This window comes from Globicephala melas, chromosome 4, assembly GCF_963455315.2.
Source record: "Globicephala melas chromosome 4, mGloMel1.2, whole genome shotgun sequence".
NCBI lineage: Eukaryota > Metazoa > Chordata > Mammalia > Artiodactyla > Delphinidae > Globicephala > Globicephala melas.
Window position 1 is genome coordinate 74,115,057 of NC_083317.1, and position 18,926 is coordinate 74,133,982.

Genomic DNA, 18,926 nt, shown 5'->3' on the forward strand with positions numbered 1-18,926 from the left:
TTCCCGCTCGCCGACAACACGAGGGACCGGAAGGGCTGTAGAGGGACACTTCATCCAAAAGAGTAAACATGGGCAGGCCCTCCCTGGATGCCAGTCACACTTCCATGAGGTAAGATGAATGGGAAAGATGAACGTCTGAGACCTTTCCTGCTTGTAGGTGCCCGTATAATTTATGGTCTAAACTGGAACACTTTTGAGAGTGAAAACTAATGCTATTAACAATTATGTCAGGACAATTGGCATAAAAACTGGGACACATGACCATCGTAGTTCTGTGGGCCTACAATGGCAGGTCCTAGATTGTTCATCTGTCTATTTAGGTATCTTTTATCAGAGATGCTTCCTAAGAAGAAAAAAAAAAATTTTTGGCCGTGGCACGTGGCTTGCAGGATCTTAGTTCCCCAACCAGGGATTGAATCCAGGCCCCCTGCAGTGGAAGCCTGGAGTCCTAACCAATAAACCACCAGGGAATTCCTAACAAATATTATTATTATTATATATTTTTTTGGTACGCGGGCCTCTCACTGCTGCGGCCTCTCCCGTTGTAGAGCACAGGCTCCGGATGCGCAGGCTCAGTGGCCATGGCTCACGGGCCCAGCCGCTCTGCGGCATGTGGGATCTTCCCGGACCGGGGCACGAACCCGTGTCCCCTGCGTCGGCAGGCAGACCCTCAACCACTGCGCCACCAGGGAAGCCCGAAATATTATTTTTAAGTCGCTAATGTTTTAGCATTTTTCATCTTTGGAAGGTGATGCCATTGATTTACCTTCCATACAGGGAGGAGCCCCAGTTTTGAACCTAGGGGACCTTAGTGTGTATAGGAGAAGGGACGGTCAGAGGGAGGCCCTGTGACGGTTGGATGGTTGTGCTTAAGGCATGTTTGACATGACTCGGTTTCTTCTTCGATAGAGCAGGTGTGGTCCAAGCTTCCCCACCTGCGAGTTTGCACCCGGGTTATGGCTACAGCATAGCAATGCTGCCAGGGACTCTTGCACTGACCAACCATGGCTGAGTACATCCATTTTTCTTGGGCATGTGAATGTGGAAAAAGCGATTGCTGCAATCTGACACTCAGGCCATTGTTTAATGGCTGAAGGAAGACTCCAAAGGAAAGAACATTTTCCCACCTGAAATATTTGCTCTTTTTGCTTTGAATTTGACTAAGTCTTTAGTGGTAAAGAAAAACCAAAACGCACCCCAAAACCAAAAGCGGAACAAACAAACAAAAATCACATTTTTTTTTTCTAAACAGTTCAAACTCAAGGTTTGGGCTTTGTTAATTTCCTTAAAAAAAAAAAAAAAGACAAGAAAGAAAAGAAAAATGGCTCCTTCACCTGAGTGTTCTTATATGTGCCTATTTAATGATTAATAATACCTTGTGGGCTACTGTTGGATATGGCCTCTGCTGGTTTGAACAGGAGAATTCTGATTCACACTTCAGGCATTTATGAATCACAAGTGTTTACCCTGAGACAATAAGTGAAAGGGGGGAGATTAAAAAAAGAAAAACACCCGAATATCCTGGGTTCTTTGAGGAAAAACTGGAGATAATGTGGGCTCTCAGTCTTTGATACCCTGTGCGGGGCCCACCGCTTTCTCTCACTGAATAAAGATTGTGTGGCGTGACCACGACTGGGCCTTTTGAGTTTTATAGATTTTCCCTTTCATTTGCTGAGCGGTCAGGCAACTCTTCCCCCTTGGTTTCCATGTCACGTGCCTTCGTTTTCTTCCCACCTCTCTGGTCAGTCTGTGTCAGTGGTTTGCAAGGGAGTCTCTTCATGGGCTTTTAGGGGCACCCTTTCTCCAGAGTCCCACTCGTTACCCTCTTCATTAAAGGGGGACTGGAGGGCTGGGGGGAATGAATTAAAGAGGTTCAGGTCTTGGCGACCGACTGGGTCACGGTGGGGAAAGAGGGCTCTAAAGATGCCACGCAGGGCTGTTGCTCGAACAACTAACTGTGGAGACCCTTCTTCCACAATTCTGCTTTTCTAAAAATTATTATTCTTTAAATTAATTCATTAATTAGGCCGCGTTGGGTCTTCATGGCTGAGCGCGGGCTTTCTCTAGTTGCGGCGAGCGGGGCTTCCCTTGTTGCGGAGCACGGGCTCTAGGCCCACGGGCTTCAGTAGTTGTGGCGTGTGGACTCAGTAGTTGTGGCTCACGGGCTCTAGAGCGCAGGCTCAGTAGTTGTGGTGCACGGTGGGCTTAGTTGCTCCGCGGCATGTGGGATCTTCCCGGACCAGGGCTCGAACCCGTCTCCCCTGCATTGGCAGGGGGGTTCTTAACCACTGTGCCATCAGGGAAGCCCCACAATTCCACTTTTAATAGTAACTCCTAGACTTATTTTCCCTACTTTCAGCCCCAAAGCCTAGAGTTCAGTGAAAAATAACTGCCAGATTTGACTCCAACGACCCTTAAAATTTTTTTGAGACAATTTTAGACTTACAGAAAAGTTGCAAAAATAGTACAGCTCTCTTATACCCTTTAACCAGCTTCACCTCTGTTACACACCCCACCCTGGTGACATGGTTATCTGATCACTGACGGACTGATCACTGACGGACTGATCATGGTTATCTGATCACTGACGGACTGATCACTGACGGACTGATCATAGTTATCTGATCACTGACGGACTGATCACTGACGGACTGATCATGGTTATCTGATCACTGACGGACTGATCACTGACGGACTGATCATAGTTATCTGATCACTGACGGACTGATCACTGAAAAATAATCTTGGTACAAACTATAGATTTGTTTTGGATTTCATCATTTTTTCTACTGTATTTCATCCTGTCCCAGGATCCCATCCAGGGTCCACAGTCCATTTAGTTATCTTGTCGCTTGAGTCCCCCTTCAACCTGTGACAATTCCACAGTCTTTTCTTGTCTGTCATTATACGACAAGAGTACTAGTCAGTTGCTTCGGGGAGTGTCCTTCACTGGGGTCTGTCTGATGTTTTCTCACAACTATACAGAGGAGCTTTGCCGCTAAGGAGAACAGCACAGGGCTGGTGAGCCCTTTCCAGGGCAGCATGTCGGGGGCTGTACAATGCTGCTATATTTCACTGCTGTTGTTGACCGTGATCACGAGGTGAAGGTGGTTTCCACCAGAACTGGCCACTGTACAGTTAGGATTTTCCCCTTTGTATTTCCTAAATGTTTGGGGGGTGTTACTTCAAGACTACTCAAATATTCTGTTTCTGCTTACACTTCCGCTCGCTAATTTTAGAGTCCATCAGGGGATCTTGCCTATGGCAATCATTCCTGGGGTAGTCTAATCATTTCCCTCATTCCTTCTATACTTATTAATGGAACTTTTCTTAAGGAGGAGTTGCATGACTTTACATGGTAGAAAAGCAGAAATTTTAAAAAATAAATAAATAAAAAATATAAATAAATAAAACTCTAAAAAATCCTTACTCTTTTGGAGCTTACATTCTAGATGGAGAGGTAGACAAGCAAAATAAATAAATGGGTAAGATAGTATATTAAAAGATGACAGGTACTAGAGAGAGAAATCAAGCAGGGATGGGGAGAAGGAAGTACCAGGAGGTGCAGGTTTAAATGGCACAGTCAGCAAAGGCCTCAGAGAAAAGACTTGAAACAGAGGAGGGAGCCAGCACGTGAACGTCTGAGGGGGTAGCTTCCTAAAGAGAGGAGACAGCAAGTGCAAAGGCTCTGAGGCAGGACCACGTCTGGCCGATGTGCTCTCGGAAAACAAGGAGGCCAGAGTGATTGGCTCCAAGTAACCAAGGGGGAATGGGAGGGAGAGGGAGGGGACGCAGAGGGTGGCAGGGCTGGATGGGGCAGGCTCTGGGCCATTCTAACGGCCTGGCTGTGCTCTGAGGGAGGCAGGAGCCACTGCAAGGGTTTGTGCAAAGAGGTCACATGATCTCCTTCATATTATTAAAGGATGGCTTTGGTTGCTCTGGGGTAGGCAAGCATGGAGGCAAGGAGATCATGCTTAGGAAGCTATGACATTCATTCAGGTAAGAGATGAAGGTGTCTTGGCCCAGAATGGTAGCAAAGAGTTGATTGGAGTTTGGGTGTATTTTTGAAGGTCAAACTAACACTGCTAGGAAAGATCTCCCGTGTGATGGGCAGCTTCTGGCCACCTCCTGAACCCCCCAGGGAGTGTATGCTCCTCCCTCCACCTTGAAGTGGGGCTTCAGGAACAAGTTTGAGAAGAACTGGCGGGCTGCGTTGAGTCTAAGCTCCACAGCCCCTCAGCAGAGTCTTCTACCATCCGGGTCCACCTTCCTTCTCCCTGCAGCGCATCACACATTTTCCTCTGCCACGTTCTGCTCAGGCCACCAACACATGCCCATAAACTCCCCTGCTCAGTGCTCTCTGCCAGTCAAGATCCTTCCTATCCTCCAAAGCTCAGCCCCACCGCTGCCCCCAGCCCCGACTTTCTGACCTCCTCCCCTCTTGGTCCCTGGATACTAACTAGACTCAGCTTCACAGAGCAGCCCCTGGATACAGACACACCTCAAGAACCCCTGCAGCCTCAGGGCCCCTGAAGCACAAGAACTGGCACCGAAGACTTCATTAGCCTGTTGGCTGGCTCGTTGGTGTATGGCATATCGTACAAATGAAAATATTATGTTTCCTCTTAATCATCCAAATACATTTTGCATTATACTCTGCATATATTCCTATTTCTTTTAATATAAAAATAATATATCTGCTCCCTCTTCCCAACTTTTCAAGGAAAATTGAAGTTCCAGATTTCCTCTTGTTGGGCCACTCTGTACCTCTGTGGGTCCTGTGTACCCCAGTTTGAGAAGTCAGGAGAGGCAGGCATCACTGAGGGTTCATTTGCTGCTAATGGATTTCTCTTTATCTGTTCATTGATTTAACTAAAAAGTGCATATGGTTAAGATTTTCAAGCAGTACAAAGGGTAGATACTGAAAAGTAACCCTTCCATCTGTGGCCCTCATCCCCCAAACCTTGCCCCAGAGGCAGTCACTCTTACCGGTCCCATGCATACACATCCGGGGATTGCTAATGAACAGCCAATGGCTGGTAGCAGCCAGCAACTACCAATTGAAGGTAAACTGAGCTGCTGTGAGAACCAGCTCCCAGCACTGCCCTCCCCAGGGCTGACGCGGCTCCTGTGCAGAAGGGCCAGTGGTAGCTATCGCCACTGCAGCTAACCTGCCATTTTTATTGTTGTATTAGGCTCAGATCACATAAGGCTGAGTTTGCAAAGGCTCCACACTGGGGTGGAATTGGGGCATTTGGTACCACCCTCTTTGGCTCTAGGTCTGGGCCATTGAGATGTCCCAGGCTGGCTGTTGTCTCTCCCTCCAAGTCAGCCAGCCAGAGGGAGGTGCACAGCCGAGAGCTACATAGAGAGGGAAGGCAGGTGGGAAAAGGGACAGGGACGGAGGAAGCCAGGCCCTGAGCCGTGATAACAGCAATGCCGAGAGTGAAGGGAGATTTCAGGGGGGGCTATGTCATCCTCCTACTCTTCCTGGGGCCTCCAAGGCTCACCTGAAAGGCAGTACTCTCCCTCTACCTTTCCCGTGGGAATTCAGCGCAGCCAACAGAACCCCTGAACTCTGCTGGGCCGCTGCCAGCAACTTTCAAGCCTTTTCCCCCCCTGCCGGTTACAGTGACATGATGTCGTTTTTATTGAGGCAAGATTAGATTTTTTTTTAAGTTTTTAGAAGTGTGGTTCACATGATCTCTAGTACTTTGCCTGTCGCTGGAAGACCACAGAGCTGCCAATTTCAATTTGCTTCAGCTTTTATCACTAGAAGAAGCTTAAGAGGAAAAAGAAAGGGGGGAAAGGCCGGATGAAAATATTCCACTTGGCCCTGGCGGTTAGCTTGAGGGTGGCAGGGGACACACGCATCGTCCCCTCCCGCGTGTGTAACCGGTGTGATCAGGGGACTGAAGTCGGGCCTGGCAGCTGGACAGCACACTGTGTCCCAAGGGTTTTCATGCCATAGCCAGAGAGAAAGCACATAACTGGAGTCATTCATGGAGTCAGGAATACATTAGAAAAGATGCTAAGCTATTGGGAGATGGGTAAAATAAACCCATAGAAAAGTGGTCCTTCCTCTTAACTCTAATTTGACTAATTCCCTTCTTTGGAGGCAACATTTCCCATTCACTCATTCATTTAACACATTTATTGAGCATCTTCTGTATGTCTGGCTCTGCTGAGGATACAGGGTGATAAGGCTAAGTTCGTGTCATTCACCATTTTTATAGGAAAATGGAAGAATGCCAATTTGCATGGTTGATGGTTTTTCAGGTGCCAGCTCAGCCCTCAAAATGGGTGATGTGATGGAAAATCATGAAAAACATGAGATCCAATCACATTGTTTTGGCATCAGGTCAGAGAATGAGGTCTGGAGGGATAAGACATGCTGAGGAAATACATGTCTCCCACTCCATGGGAATGTTAGATAGAAGCAGCATCCCTGTATCCCCACCACTGACAGCCATTCAGATCCCTGCTGGTCTCGTCCTCACAATAGCCTGGGAAGTAGGGAGGGGAAAAATTTACCACAGCTCTACCTGGCACTGGTAGGTGCTCAGTGTGTGTTGAATGAATGTTGAATAAACCCCCAATGTACATGGGCGGTAGGGTGGGTTCAAGAGAAATCAAGAGATTGGTCCCAAATCACCAGTAGTAAGTGGCAAACCCTGGACTTGAACCCAGAGGTCTTGAACATACACGTCAAGGCCCATCATTACTCCTAGAGGCAACAGTCCCTGGAGATTTCTCCAAATGACTGCCCTTCCTTTGACTGGCAGGAAAGTGACTCTGGACTCACCTTCCTCAGAGGTTGCAGTGAGTCTTTGGGGAGTCATTTCAATGGATGGAGGCCAAACTGACCTCAGAGGTAGACAGGACACCTCATGAGGAGAGCCTGCATCCCAGGAAGCTTCTCTCAGTGTTGAATTGGTTGGGCTAAGAAAACTGAGTATTGGGTGTTGTTCCTTGAGTATGGACTTCTAAACTGTCCCAAATGAAGTTGGACATACTTGGGGGGCACGTTTCCTTTTAGAAATCTAGGTATCTCCCCAACTTACACTCTCTCTGTCAATTATGTGGATGAGAAAAAGCTGGATTCAGAGCAAACCTGTGAAGAAGCCACTCCCCATTTGTGTCTCATGAGCCTTGATTTTCCTCTTCCCTAAAGGAATGGAGTGGAGTAAGTCCCGGGTAGCTTAGAAGGTGACATCGGGGTTACAGGGAAAGGCAGCCTAATTGGAGCCGCAGTATCACTGGACTGGAAGAGACCCAGAACGTCACTGAGTCCCTTCCCCTGCCTCCGGGAGAAGAAGATTAGAGCACACGCCCAGGGGCTGGTGCTGGATATGTCCCTGCCAGGAGATGCAATGTGGGGACCAGGCAGAGGCCATAGGAAAGTAGAGTCAAGATCAGAGGGTGTGAAGATGCCTCTTCTTGTCCCCTCACCCTGAGAGCATGAGGTAGTGCAGCAGCTTCACCTTGGAAGTCAGAGAAAGATCTGAGTTCTGATCCTGCTTCTGCCATGGATGCATGTCGCTGAACATGGTATTCGTTACCACCTCTCTGGGCCTCAGTTTGCCCATTGGTAGTCTAATGGTTTTCAGAAAATGCCTAGGGAGGAGTTTCCTCCCAGGAAGCTCAGGGACAGAACTTGGAGCTGCGCTGAGTGGGAGGGGCTCTCCCTAGCCCTGTTTTCCTTCCACCAGAAGGATCTGTCTTTTGCCTGTTCACACATTGTACGTCCTAACACGATTTTTTGCAAAGAAAATGTTCTATTGGTTTTTTGTGTTCAAGTTTGAAGCCATCCACTAAGATGGTCTCAAAAATCCTCTGCAGCTGGAAAAATCTTATGAGTCTTCCCTTGTGCCTCCCGGGATTTTGGACTTTGCCTCCTCTGACCTGTAGCACGCTGTCCTTTAACCACTTGTATGCTGGTTTTTCTCTACCCAAAAGCTCCTTGCTACCTGATTCCACAAAGGATTTTGGGTATGGGGGAGCTGCTGCACAGGCAGGGAAAGTACCTGCCCCTTAAACTGCTCACAGTTCAGTGGGGTAGGCTGGAGGCAGTGGAATGAAGAATTAAAATACTACCCAGTATCTTCTACTACTCACCACCAATAACTGGGACCTTGTCTTATCTCTCTCACCCACAGACAGCATATGTAGGACACGTAGTAGTTGCTTAGTGAATATTTGCTAAAAGGATTGATCAGAGAATGGCTTGTTCCCCTCTTTGGGAGGAATCACAGATGTATCTGTAGCTAAGGGCCTTCCCAAGACTGACTGGAGCTGTATCAATTCTGTGGCCTTTGTGTTTTCCTTTTATGAGCTGGGCTTATAGCTGTTGGTAGTCATCACCTGTTATGGGTTGAATTGTGTCCCCTAAAAAAAATGTGTTTCAGTCCTAACCCCCAGTACCTCAGAATGTGACCTTATTTGAAAATTAGCATTGTTAGAGCTTTGTTGCTGATGTCATTAAGCTAAAGTGAAGTCATACTGGAGTAGGGTAGGCCTTTAATCCAAAATGACTGGCAGAGCTTCCCTGGTGGTGCAGTGGTTAAGACTCCATGCTCCCAATGCAGGGGACCCAGCTTTGATCCCTGGTCAGGGAACTAGATCCCACATGCGTGCTGCATCTAAGAGTTCACGTGCCACAACTAAGGAGCTGCCAAGCCGCAACTGTGGAGCCCATGAGCTGCAACTAAGGAGCCCACCTGTCACAACTAAGACCGGTGCAACCAAATAAATAAATAAATATTTTTTTAAAAAACAACAAAAAACCAAAATGACTGGCGTCCTCGTAAAAAGAGAAGAAGAGACACAGAGAGAGAAGATGGCCATGTGATGATGGAGGTAGAGACTGCTGAGATGCCTCTACAGGCCTAGAATACTAAGGAATACTGGCAAACACCAGAATCTTGGACAGGGAAGCGAAGATTCTCCTCTGTAGGTTTCAGAAGGAGCATGGCCCTGCTGACACCTTGATGGCAGACTTCCAGCCTCCAAAACTCTCACAAGACAATGCATTTCTGTTGTTTCAAGTCAACCAAAGTTTGTGGTACTTTGTTTTGGCAGCCCTGGGATACTAATACATCACCCCACCTGTAATATTATGCCTGGAAAAAAACCTACAACCTCTTTTTCCTTTAACCTCTAGGAAATGGTCACAGGAAAATATGTTTGGTTGAACTTATTTTTTGAAGCATTAATTACAGTATCTCATAAAAATATTTCATGTATTTAAAGCTCTCAAACCTTTGTATGTTGGGTCATATGTATGGAATATGTTGCGTAGTAACATACAAATACAGAAGCAAAAAACCTCTCCACAAACAAATAATATAGTAACTTCCCCCCTCATTTTTTCAAAAACAAATTTGCTGAGGAGTGGCTACTTCTTCTTCTTTTTTTTTTTTTTTTTTTTGCAGTACACGGGCTTCCCACTGCTGTGGCCTCTCCCGTTGCGGAGCACAGGCTCCGGACGCGCAGGCTCAGAGGCCATGGCTCACGAGCCCAGCCGGTCCGCGGCATGTCGGATTCTCCCGGACTGGGGCACGCACCCGTGTCCCCTGCATCGGCAGGCGGACTCTCAACCACTGCACCACCAGGGAAGCCCTAGCTACTTCTTTTGACCTGAGAGTTTGCACATTTGCTCAGTCTGGGGGGTGAGTTTCACTTTCCCGTCTAGGAGCAGGGCATGACTGTCTGGGTTAAATGTGATGTAGCCACAGAAATGATGCCACTTGCTTCTGAGTATCCTTCTTGCATTTTGTTTCATCCACCCATCCTCCTGGGGGCAGGTTTCCAGCTCTGGCTTCTCCTAGGGTGCCCTTGATCAAGAAAGCACAGCTCCTCCCCCTCCATCCCCAAGGAGATGCAGGAATTTGTGGGACCCACCTCATTTCTGGTTATTGAATAACTGGTGGGGCATCGAATGTCAGGGCTGAGAAAACAGAACAGCCTACCTGTTGGACTAAATGACCTCATAGCTCCGGCTGTTCTCATGGTGTCACCTTGCACTCTCTGTCAGCGACTTTTTCATCGCAAGCGGCGCTTACATCAGACTATTCTAATCACGGTCACTGTGCTTCCAACATGGGTGAAGGAAAGAGGTTTAAGGTTCTGATTAAGCCTGGGCAGTCTTGCCAAGGAGGAAGGGGTCTTCTTTTTTATCGAAGTATAGTTGATTTACAGTGTTGTGTTAGTTTCAGGTGTACAGCAAAGTGATTCAGTTATACACACACACACACACACACACACATATATATATATATACACACACACATATGTTTTTTGTCAGATTCTTTTCCATTATAGGTTATTACAAGATATTGAATATATTTCCCTGTGCTATACAGTAGGACCTTGTTGTTTATTTTATATACAGTGGTATGTATCTGTTAACTCCAAACTCCTAATTTATCTCCCCTCCCTCCTCTTTTCTTCAGCCTCAAGAAAGGAAGGTGTGAATGGGGAATGAATGAGGAGCTTATTGTGTTTTAATTCAAAATTCACCATTAACCTGCCACTGGGATTTCCAGTCCAAGGTTTCTCTCAGCAGTAGATCGGAGAAGAGCAAACCATCGGCCTCCCATCCTCTCCCAAATCTGACCTGGCTGACTAGGGCTTCCCTGCAAGGAAGAGAAGCTTCTGGCACCATTTCTCCAGCATGGGTACCACAGCAGCAATACCGTGGATGTCTTTGATCCACAAATCTTTGATGTGGAAAACGATATTTTCTGGGCTTTAGCAGATGACCAGAGGGTCTCTTTTAGGTTGTATTTGTGGACCTGCTTTTCTCCACTGGTGCTGGCTTCCCAGTCAGTGCCTCTGAGAGACACTGCCGAGACAAGGAGAATGGAAAACGATCTTTTTATTTTTTTTTTAAATTTAAAATTAACTTGTAAATAAGTGTGGCCTTAATTTTTTTTTAAATTTTCTTCTATTGTTCTTTATTTTTTTAAATTGACATATAGTTGATGTATAATATTATTGATATAAGTTACAGGTGTACAATACGGTGATTCACAATTTTTAAAGATTATACTCCATTTATAGTTATTATAAAATATTGGCTGCATTCCCTGTGTTGTGCAATCTATCCTTATAGCTTGTTTTATACCTAATAGTTTGTACCTCTTACAGCTCTACTCCTATTGCCCCTCCCCCACCCCTTTCCCTGCTGGTAACCACTGGTTTGTTCTCTATGTCTGTGAGCAAAAAATGATCTTGAATAGCAAGTCATGTTTTCCTCAAGTTAGAGCTGGAAAAACTGGGGAGAAACTGAAAGGGGGGTAATTATTCTGTGTGGTGATGTTAAATTTATTCATTTGCTCACTCATTCATTCACTTATTCATTCCTTAATTCAACAGACATTTTCTGAATATCTGCTCTAGACCACGTACTGTGTGATGTGCTGGGGAAATAAAGACGGTGTCACAGTTCAGTGGTACTAGTGTGACTCGTGCCTAAGGAGAAGTCTGCTGCCGGAGTTTGAGAGAGTCACGGGGAAGAAGAGAGCTCAACCAGTGGCCTGGAGAAGCAAGGAGGAGAGTTTTATCCTGGGACTAGAAGAGCCACTTTCAAAGCAGAGACCTTAGGCACTCGACCTCAGAATTACCTGGGGGAATTAAAATGCAGATTCCGGGCTCTCATCCCCAGCCTGCTGATCCAGAGTCTCAGGACTGGGTCCCGGGGATCTGCCTGTGGATTCTTAGGTACTAAGTTGGAGAATGCCTGCTTTAGGCTGCTGCATCACTGAGAGCTGGAGCCAGTGAATGCACAAGCGAGTTAAGAGGTCTGGCCTGGCCCAGAGTTCCGTGTATTTATAACTGAGACCAGGGCTGACGTGGAGCGGAGCAAGGGACAGCCTAGGACATCTTTTGGCGAGATGCAAGGAGAGAGCCCTTTGTCCCCTAACCGATTTTGTCTCAAAGCTTCAGGGAATCTCCTTTCTTTTGCTATTTCCCCGTCTTTTCTAAGGAAGTCGTTTGTATTAGGAAGTTTGAAGACGTAGGTACAATTCCAAGGACATCGGGGTGGGGGGGAGGGGCGAATTGTTTCTGTTGCTCATACCTGCTTGGGGAAGACCCACATTCTCCTCCGAGGCTCCTTTGGTGGAGGGCCTGCTATGGCTCTTGCTCAAGTGGCCGGGTAATCGTCAGCTGAGGAGAGAAAGCCCCGCCAGCTCCGCACAGTTCTCCTTAGGTCTTAGTAACAACCAAGAGAAAGGGTGGGGAAGGGCAGGCTGCGCAGCACTATTTGTGATCTGCCCTTGTGTTCAGTGAGTAATCACAGTTGGAGGAAATCAAAACCGAAAATTGGAGTCCCTTGTCATCCATTCATTCCTTCAACAGAAATCTATCGAGTTGGAGGCGTTGTGTGATTGCTGGAGTTTGAGGTGAATAAGGCAGACACAGCTCCTGCCCTCATGGCATTTGCGACCTAGAAGGGAAGAGAAACAAGTAAAGGATGCATCGCAGTGAAGTGTGGTGAGAGTTGAGCCAATTCTTCCGTGGTTCCTTTGAGCCCTCAGAGAGCACACCTGGCCTGGGGCTGGATGACTCGTTGGTATTTGAGATATCCTGTCCTGTGTTCATTTGTTCCTTCGATCGCAAGCATTTGCTGAACCCCTATTATGTGCCATATGGAATGAATTATGTCCCATCCTCTGCTAATAACCTTAGAGGCAGATTTAATAAAAAATGAGCAAAATGTAAAACCTTGTCTCAAGAAGCTCAGAGTCAAGTGAAGGGGGTCAGAAAAGTAAACCAATTGCATTGAGGCTGGGGTCATGGGTCAGGTGTACAGTCATGGTCTGTGCAAGGTCACAGGGGGATGTGGGGCTGGGGTGGGGGGCAGCGAGGGCAGAGTGGTCTGCGGGGACCACTGAGCTGGACCTGGAAACATATGTAAGAGTTTCGTCTTCTTTTAGTACTTCCCAGAAAGGTTCACTGATGTCTATTTCATCATTCAGTCCCTCAGTAACGATGGACTGAGTACCTAAGATGATCTTAGAGAACCAGCAAGACAAATCATTAGATTAACCGATCAAACCAACAACTTGTTGGTCCCCTGGCAGGTGACAAGCTACAATCAAGCCCTGGGGACTAAATCAAAGAAGTGGAAGACTCTGTCTCTTGCTCAGGGAGTCCACAGCTGAAGTGAGATGGCCAAATGTGCCCAGTCACCTCCAAAACTCCTAGTTTAGGAAAAGCTATGTCCTGCCCACCAGCAACGGCAAGTTTCCTTCTGGGTGGAAGTGAGATGCCCCATCACCTGGGTGAGGCAGTAAGTATAGCTCTTAATTTCTGTAGCAGAATGCCAGCTCTGTTGTCTACCAGGCTGGTATCAAAAAGTAGTAGGATCTGTAGACAGCTAATTATATACATTAATAATAAAGTTTATTTCCAGTTATAATATAAGTGCTTTAAAAAATAGAAAAATACAGAAAAGGTGAGAGAAAATCACTCTTCTTATTTCATATTTTTCTTCCTTTTCTTTCATGATTTTACATGATTATAATCATTGTAATAATCCACTTTGTTTTTTAACGTGATGGCAACATAAATTTCATTTCAAACGACTGCACAATCTTTCACCATTGATGTACCATGATCTACTTAATACATTTAAGCATATAACTTTTAAAACATTTGTTTTTCTTAAGACAAATTCCCAGAAGTGGAATTGCTAAGAGAGAAGCATTATTAAGCATTATGGATATCTCAATACATATTGCCAAATTGTTTTCCAAAGGGTCATATTGATTTTTTTGTTTGTTTTTTACTTAATAAATTTATTTTAAATTTAATTTTTATTTTATATTGGAGTATAGCTGATTTACAATGTTGTGTTAGTTTCAGGTCTCCAGGGTCATATCAATTTTTATTTCTGCATTATGTGGGAATGCATGAGTTTAATTCTAAATCGTGTGCTATTCATCTCTCGTCAAAAACATGATTGAAATAATGAATTAAGCCCTGTCCTTCTGATTGGGTCAACACAAAGAAATAGGTTTGAATTGCCTTAGTGTAGTTCCTTTACACTGAATTATAAGTTAATACATTCCCTTAACGTTGATTATGGGCTATTACCAAACAACAGAAAAGATACTTTTGGCATCTTCTGCTAAACCATCAGTGACAACCCATCCATTGTGTTACTCAATGTCCCTTATATCAGGACGCATCCCTCTTTAACTTCAGCTATATTTCCATTTTTTATCAAATAATGATACCCAGGCTATCAAGAAGCTCACAGCCCACATTTGTGTTCGCTGGCAGAAAGGGCTGTAAAACCGTCTCTCCTCCTCTTTTGCAGTGATTGGGAACTCGTTCCAGGACCAGCAGCTGAACGCACATCAGTGTATCAGTTTCACTGATTGCAAAGAAGTTTCCAAAACTGCAGGTTCTCTTTTAACCTCCGTATTGGGGAATGGGATGGGACTCCCTGCTCCCTCCCTGAGCCTGACTTTGGGACCTCCGTGTTCCGCCAGATAGATGCTGAGTCTACTTCCTCAAGCTACTGCAAGAGAAGATTATGGCCTGCTTCTAGGAGGCCGGTGGAGCAGAAGCAACAGAAAGTGGTAGAGGGGGAGAGGGGGTGGGCAGTGAGGAGTGATTCCCTGTGCAGATGGCTTTTTACAGAAATCCAGCGGGGGCAGAGAGCAGGAACCTGTTCTGCTCTGAAGAGACCAAGGAGCACAAGGCAGTGACTGCATCACAGTGCCCCGACCCCGTGACCCTCTCCTGGTAGCCCTCACGCATCTCACTAGCTACTCCTCCTCCCAAGAAGGAGAGAGATGGGAAAGTTCCAGCCTTCCCCTTTTGTGGGCTGAGGAATACAAGTCTCTCCTCTACAAAAATGTGAAGAAGGGAAAATGATGATTATCCCCAAGGGGACGTAACTGCGGTCGCCAGCTTAACCTAGGTATCTAACATAATTGTCCTTTGCTTCCCTCAGTGGTGTTTCTGATTTTCCCCTCCATTTGTATCTCGAGCTTTGCTGTTATAAATGTCTTTATTTTGAAATTGTAAGTAACTTGATTTTTTGTATTATATTGTATACAAGTAAATAGCTATAGGCTTGGAGTTCTAAGGCTAACATGTGCAAGACACAGTGAACAAAACAACACATTTTATGGGTGACGCCTTAAGAGCTAGTCAGTGAGAACTCGAGTTATCAGGCATGAGTTTTCTATGGGCGGCAGGACTTGAGTTGAGTTTGACCACGTGTAGGAATCATGAGGTCAAAGGCAGTGCTGGAGGTGAGAGGAATCATGACTAGATACGAATAATTGTCATTCCTTTAGCTCTTTACAATTTATAAAGTACTTTAACCCTTATTATACACTTAATCCTCATGCCAACCCTATGGAGTGGATTTTATTTATCATTCCCATTTTACCCACGCGGAACTGGGTTCAGAGAGGTCAAATGGTGGAGCTGGGACTCATACTGGGTCTTCCGGCTCCAAATTTCATCTTCACCTCCATGCCCTGTCCTACACTGTCTGAGCTGGGTGAGGAGAACAACTTGATTAAAGGGGTAGAAGTGGTCTAAAGCACAGTAGGAAACTATGGTGTTGAGGCCGAGCCAGACCAAGGAGGTCCCTGAGAGCCAGGCAGAAGAGATTTCATGCAGAGGAAATAGGGAGCCATTGAAGGCTGTTGAGCGGGAGTGTCACACAATACAAGCAGTGGGATCCATCAGTCTGATAGCTAGTGTGCACAGAGGACTGGGGGGTGGAAAGAGGGAGTATGGGAGTAGAGACGCTAGTGAGGGGGCCTCTGGAAGAACCCCGGGTCTCCAGATTATATTGTTAGTACCCAGGATCTTACTGGCTTCTTTCTGGGAATTTATCACTGTGCCATGGAACAACTGAAATGTTCTGTCATTCACTATCTTTATAAATGAGCCCGTATCTCTGAGTTTTGGTCCATGTTATTGGACCAAGCCTTTCGGCTTCACCTCACCTCAGGGTCCTCTCTGTACGCAAGGTTGTGATCAGAACAACGCACTGAGAGTGAGCTGGAGCAAACGTGGACTTGACTTTTACCATATTTCATGAATATTTACTGAGAACCAGCTATGAGCTTGGCACCCTGCAACATTCCTCTGTTGGAGAGACAGAAAGAAGGGGTGGCAGGGCAGCTGGTTCGGGTGCTCTGGGCTGAGGCTGAGAGGAAGCTGGGCGGGAGGGGGTGGGGAGGGGAGGGGGGAGGCCGTTAGACAGGGACACAAAGAATGCAGGAGAGGGTGACGACGGCTGGTTCCTGTTCGTGCCAGGAGGCCAAGGATTAGGTGTGAATCCATCTGCAGCAGTGAATGTCCCACTCAGAGGATGGCTCTGTCCTGTGATCAAAGGGTGTCTCGGAGATGCCAGCAGCCCCGGCCCTGGGGGACCCGCTCCCTTCTGCTCTGTGGTGACCATGATGGCCCTCTGAAACTGGCTGCTCCAGAAGGAGCAGTTGGGAGCTGGTCCCCTCCCCTCCTCCACCCCACATCTTCTCCCTCGGGACGTCAGCGGGGAGCCCCACCCTCCAGGGGAAGTCTGTGCTGTGAGGTGCGACAGGACACCTGAGGCCAGCCCCACTGACTCACTGTGTGCCCCTGGGCAAGCTATTTCTTCTCTCTGGTTCCTTCCTCTTTCAGAATTGGAGCAGCTTCTTGTAGCTCTGAAGACGTGAGGGTGGTTATAGCCGAACTGCACCGTGGGCATGTGTGTGTGTGACTTGCTGTTTAATAGGGTGCTAAGACAGCGGGTGGGCCGTCCTTCCCACCCCCCAGCCCCACAAGTGTGGTTCTCATTACTGTCAGGAGGCCTTAAGTCGGCCCCATGGAGATGAGAACAGACCCCTTAATTAGGCACCGTTCCCAGAGCCAGAGAGGGACCATCCTGGGCCTGGCTGCCCTGGCATCGCGGGGAGCCAGCCTGCAGGGCTGGAGGGGGGGAGGGGAGGCTGTGGCCGGGGCATCTGAAGGACTCAGCAGGTTTACACTTCACTGACCTGATGGCTGAATGGGGCCCTGTCTACCCCCACGGGGGCCTGGAATCTTCAATTATGGCAATTACATCAATGGGTCGGAAGGGCAGCACTTTCCACTGAAGAGCTTCAGGGCTTAAAAGAGAAATCCTAAAGCCACCGTTTTTTTGTTTGTTTTTTTTTCTTCTTTCTTTTAAAGGGATTGGGTTGATGGAAGAAGACCCCCATCTGCAGTCTAATTGGGCTGTGGCTAGGAAACAAGGAAGTCGCACTTTTGGGGGGTAAAATCTGGCCCACACGTGCTCCCCCACCTCTGGACCTCTGGCTCTTCTCTCAGACCACTTTGTGATACAGGTCCTGGTGCGGTGCATCTCCCTTCTCATCTTCCTGAGCTTGAATGTTGTGACTTCATCTCCGAATCCTCCCGGCACAGAGTGTAGTGGGTGGCAGTCGAGGCAGCTCTGAACTGGTGGCAGAAGGACTGGATTCGTCCTTGGAGGAGGCACTTAGTCTCTCTGATCATCAGTTTCCATATCTGTAGAATGGGCACAATGCTGTCTCTCCTTCACCAGGTTTCACTTAGTCTCTCTGATCATCAGTTTCCGTATCTGTAGAATGGGCACAATGCTGTCTCTCCTTCACCAGGTTACACTTAGTCTCTCTGATCATCAGTTTCCATATCTGTAGAATGGGCACAATGCTGTCTCTCCTTCACGAGGTTTCAAGGAAGACTCTACTTCCTGCTACATACTCAAGCTAATCAGGCATATTCTCTCTCTCAGTGACCCTGTTAGGTCGGTAGCACTCCAGTGTGGCCCTTGTACCAGCAGTGTGGGTGTCACCTAGGAGCTTGTTAGACATGTAGAATCTCAGGCCCCACCCCAGCCTTGCTAAATCAGAACATGCATCTTACCAATCTCTCCGGGAAATCCTTGTGCACATTCAAGTCTGAGAAGTGCTCCTCTAAACTGAAACTTGTACACAATAGACATGTGTTAAGTGAGTGAGTGAGAGTGAGCCTGTGGCCTTGTTCTCATCTGTAAAATGGGGATAATCAAATCTTTGTTCTTCTCATATGAGGGGCGCTGTGAGGACCAGATAAAGAAGTCATTTATAATTGTAGAGGTGTGTTATCCAGTCACTCATGAATCCATTCAATAAACATTCGTTGAGCATCTTCAAGGCAGGTTTGGGGTTTAGAAAATACGTTCTCTGCTTAAGAATAATTTGAAGTTCTCTAAAAGCCTGATTTTTAAAAGAGATAAGTACAATAAAATGTGCTAAGTGTTGTCAAATAGCTGTGCTCAAAATAGGGGATGACAAGGGGGGAGCGATCAATTCTGATTGAAGTTCAGGGCTGGGCAGGTCAGGAGAGTCCTCACCAAGGCGGTGGCATTGAGCTTATGTCACATGGTGTGAGCCAAGCGGAGGAGGGAGAGAAGATCTTTCTAGACAGAAGCTTGGAGGTATGAAAGAGGGTAGGGATCAGGGTGGCTGTTAGTTCCCAGGTCTAATAAGAGCAGCTAGAGTGACAGTGTATTTGCAGATGGCCCCATGACTTGATGGGTAAGGGTGGACAGGAGAGGTCTTGCTGCCTGTTTCGTTTCTTTGGGGGCCCATCGTCTGGTTTATTTCAGTTTCCAGTTCCAGGTGGGCCATCAGCCTGATTTATTGTCCTGTCTACACTGTCAGTTGCCTAAGAGGAAGACACTGGTTTGGGGGCTTTTTTTGTTTGTTTTGTTTTTATTTTTATTCCTCGTCTGCTCTAATGAGTGAGATTTACTGCCAACACCAAGGTCCTACTTCCTAAGATTTTAACATAACACTGAGTGGCAGGGTTTAGTTAAGGAAGGAAAGTAGGTCTCTAGATTTGTCATTTATTTTTATGACAGTTGGAAAGAAAGTTGGCACCTATGATAACCGAGAATGGAG

General features: G+C 46.7%; 1 long non-coding RNA gene across 1 annotated transcript; it reads left to right on the top strand.

Annotated features, from left to right (window-relative positions):
* The first annotated feature begins 12,120 nt into the window (after window positions 1-12,120).
* On the top strand, window positions 12,121-14,983 carry LOC132597196 (uncharacterized). The gene is made up of 3 exons (XR_009563609.1): window positions 12,121-12,498; window positions 13,089-13,297; window positions 14,330-14,983. It is a non-coding gene; the product is annotated as an uncharacterized lncRNA (long non-coding RNA).
* Window positions 14,984-18,926: the final 3,943 nt, after the last annotated feature.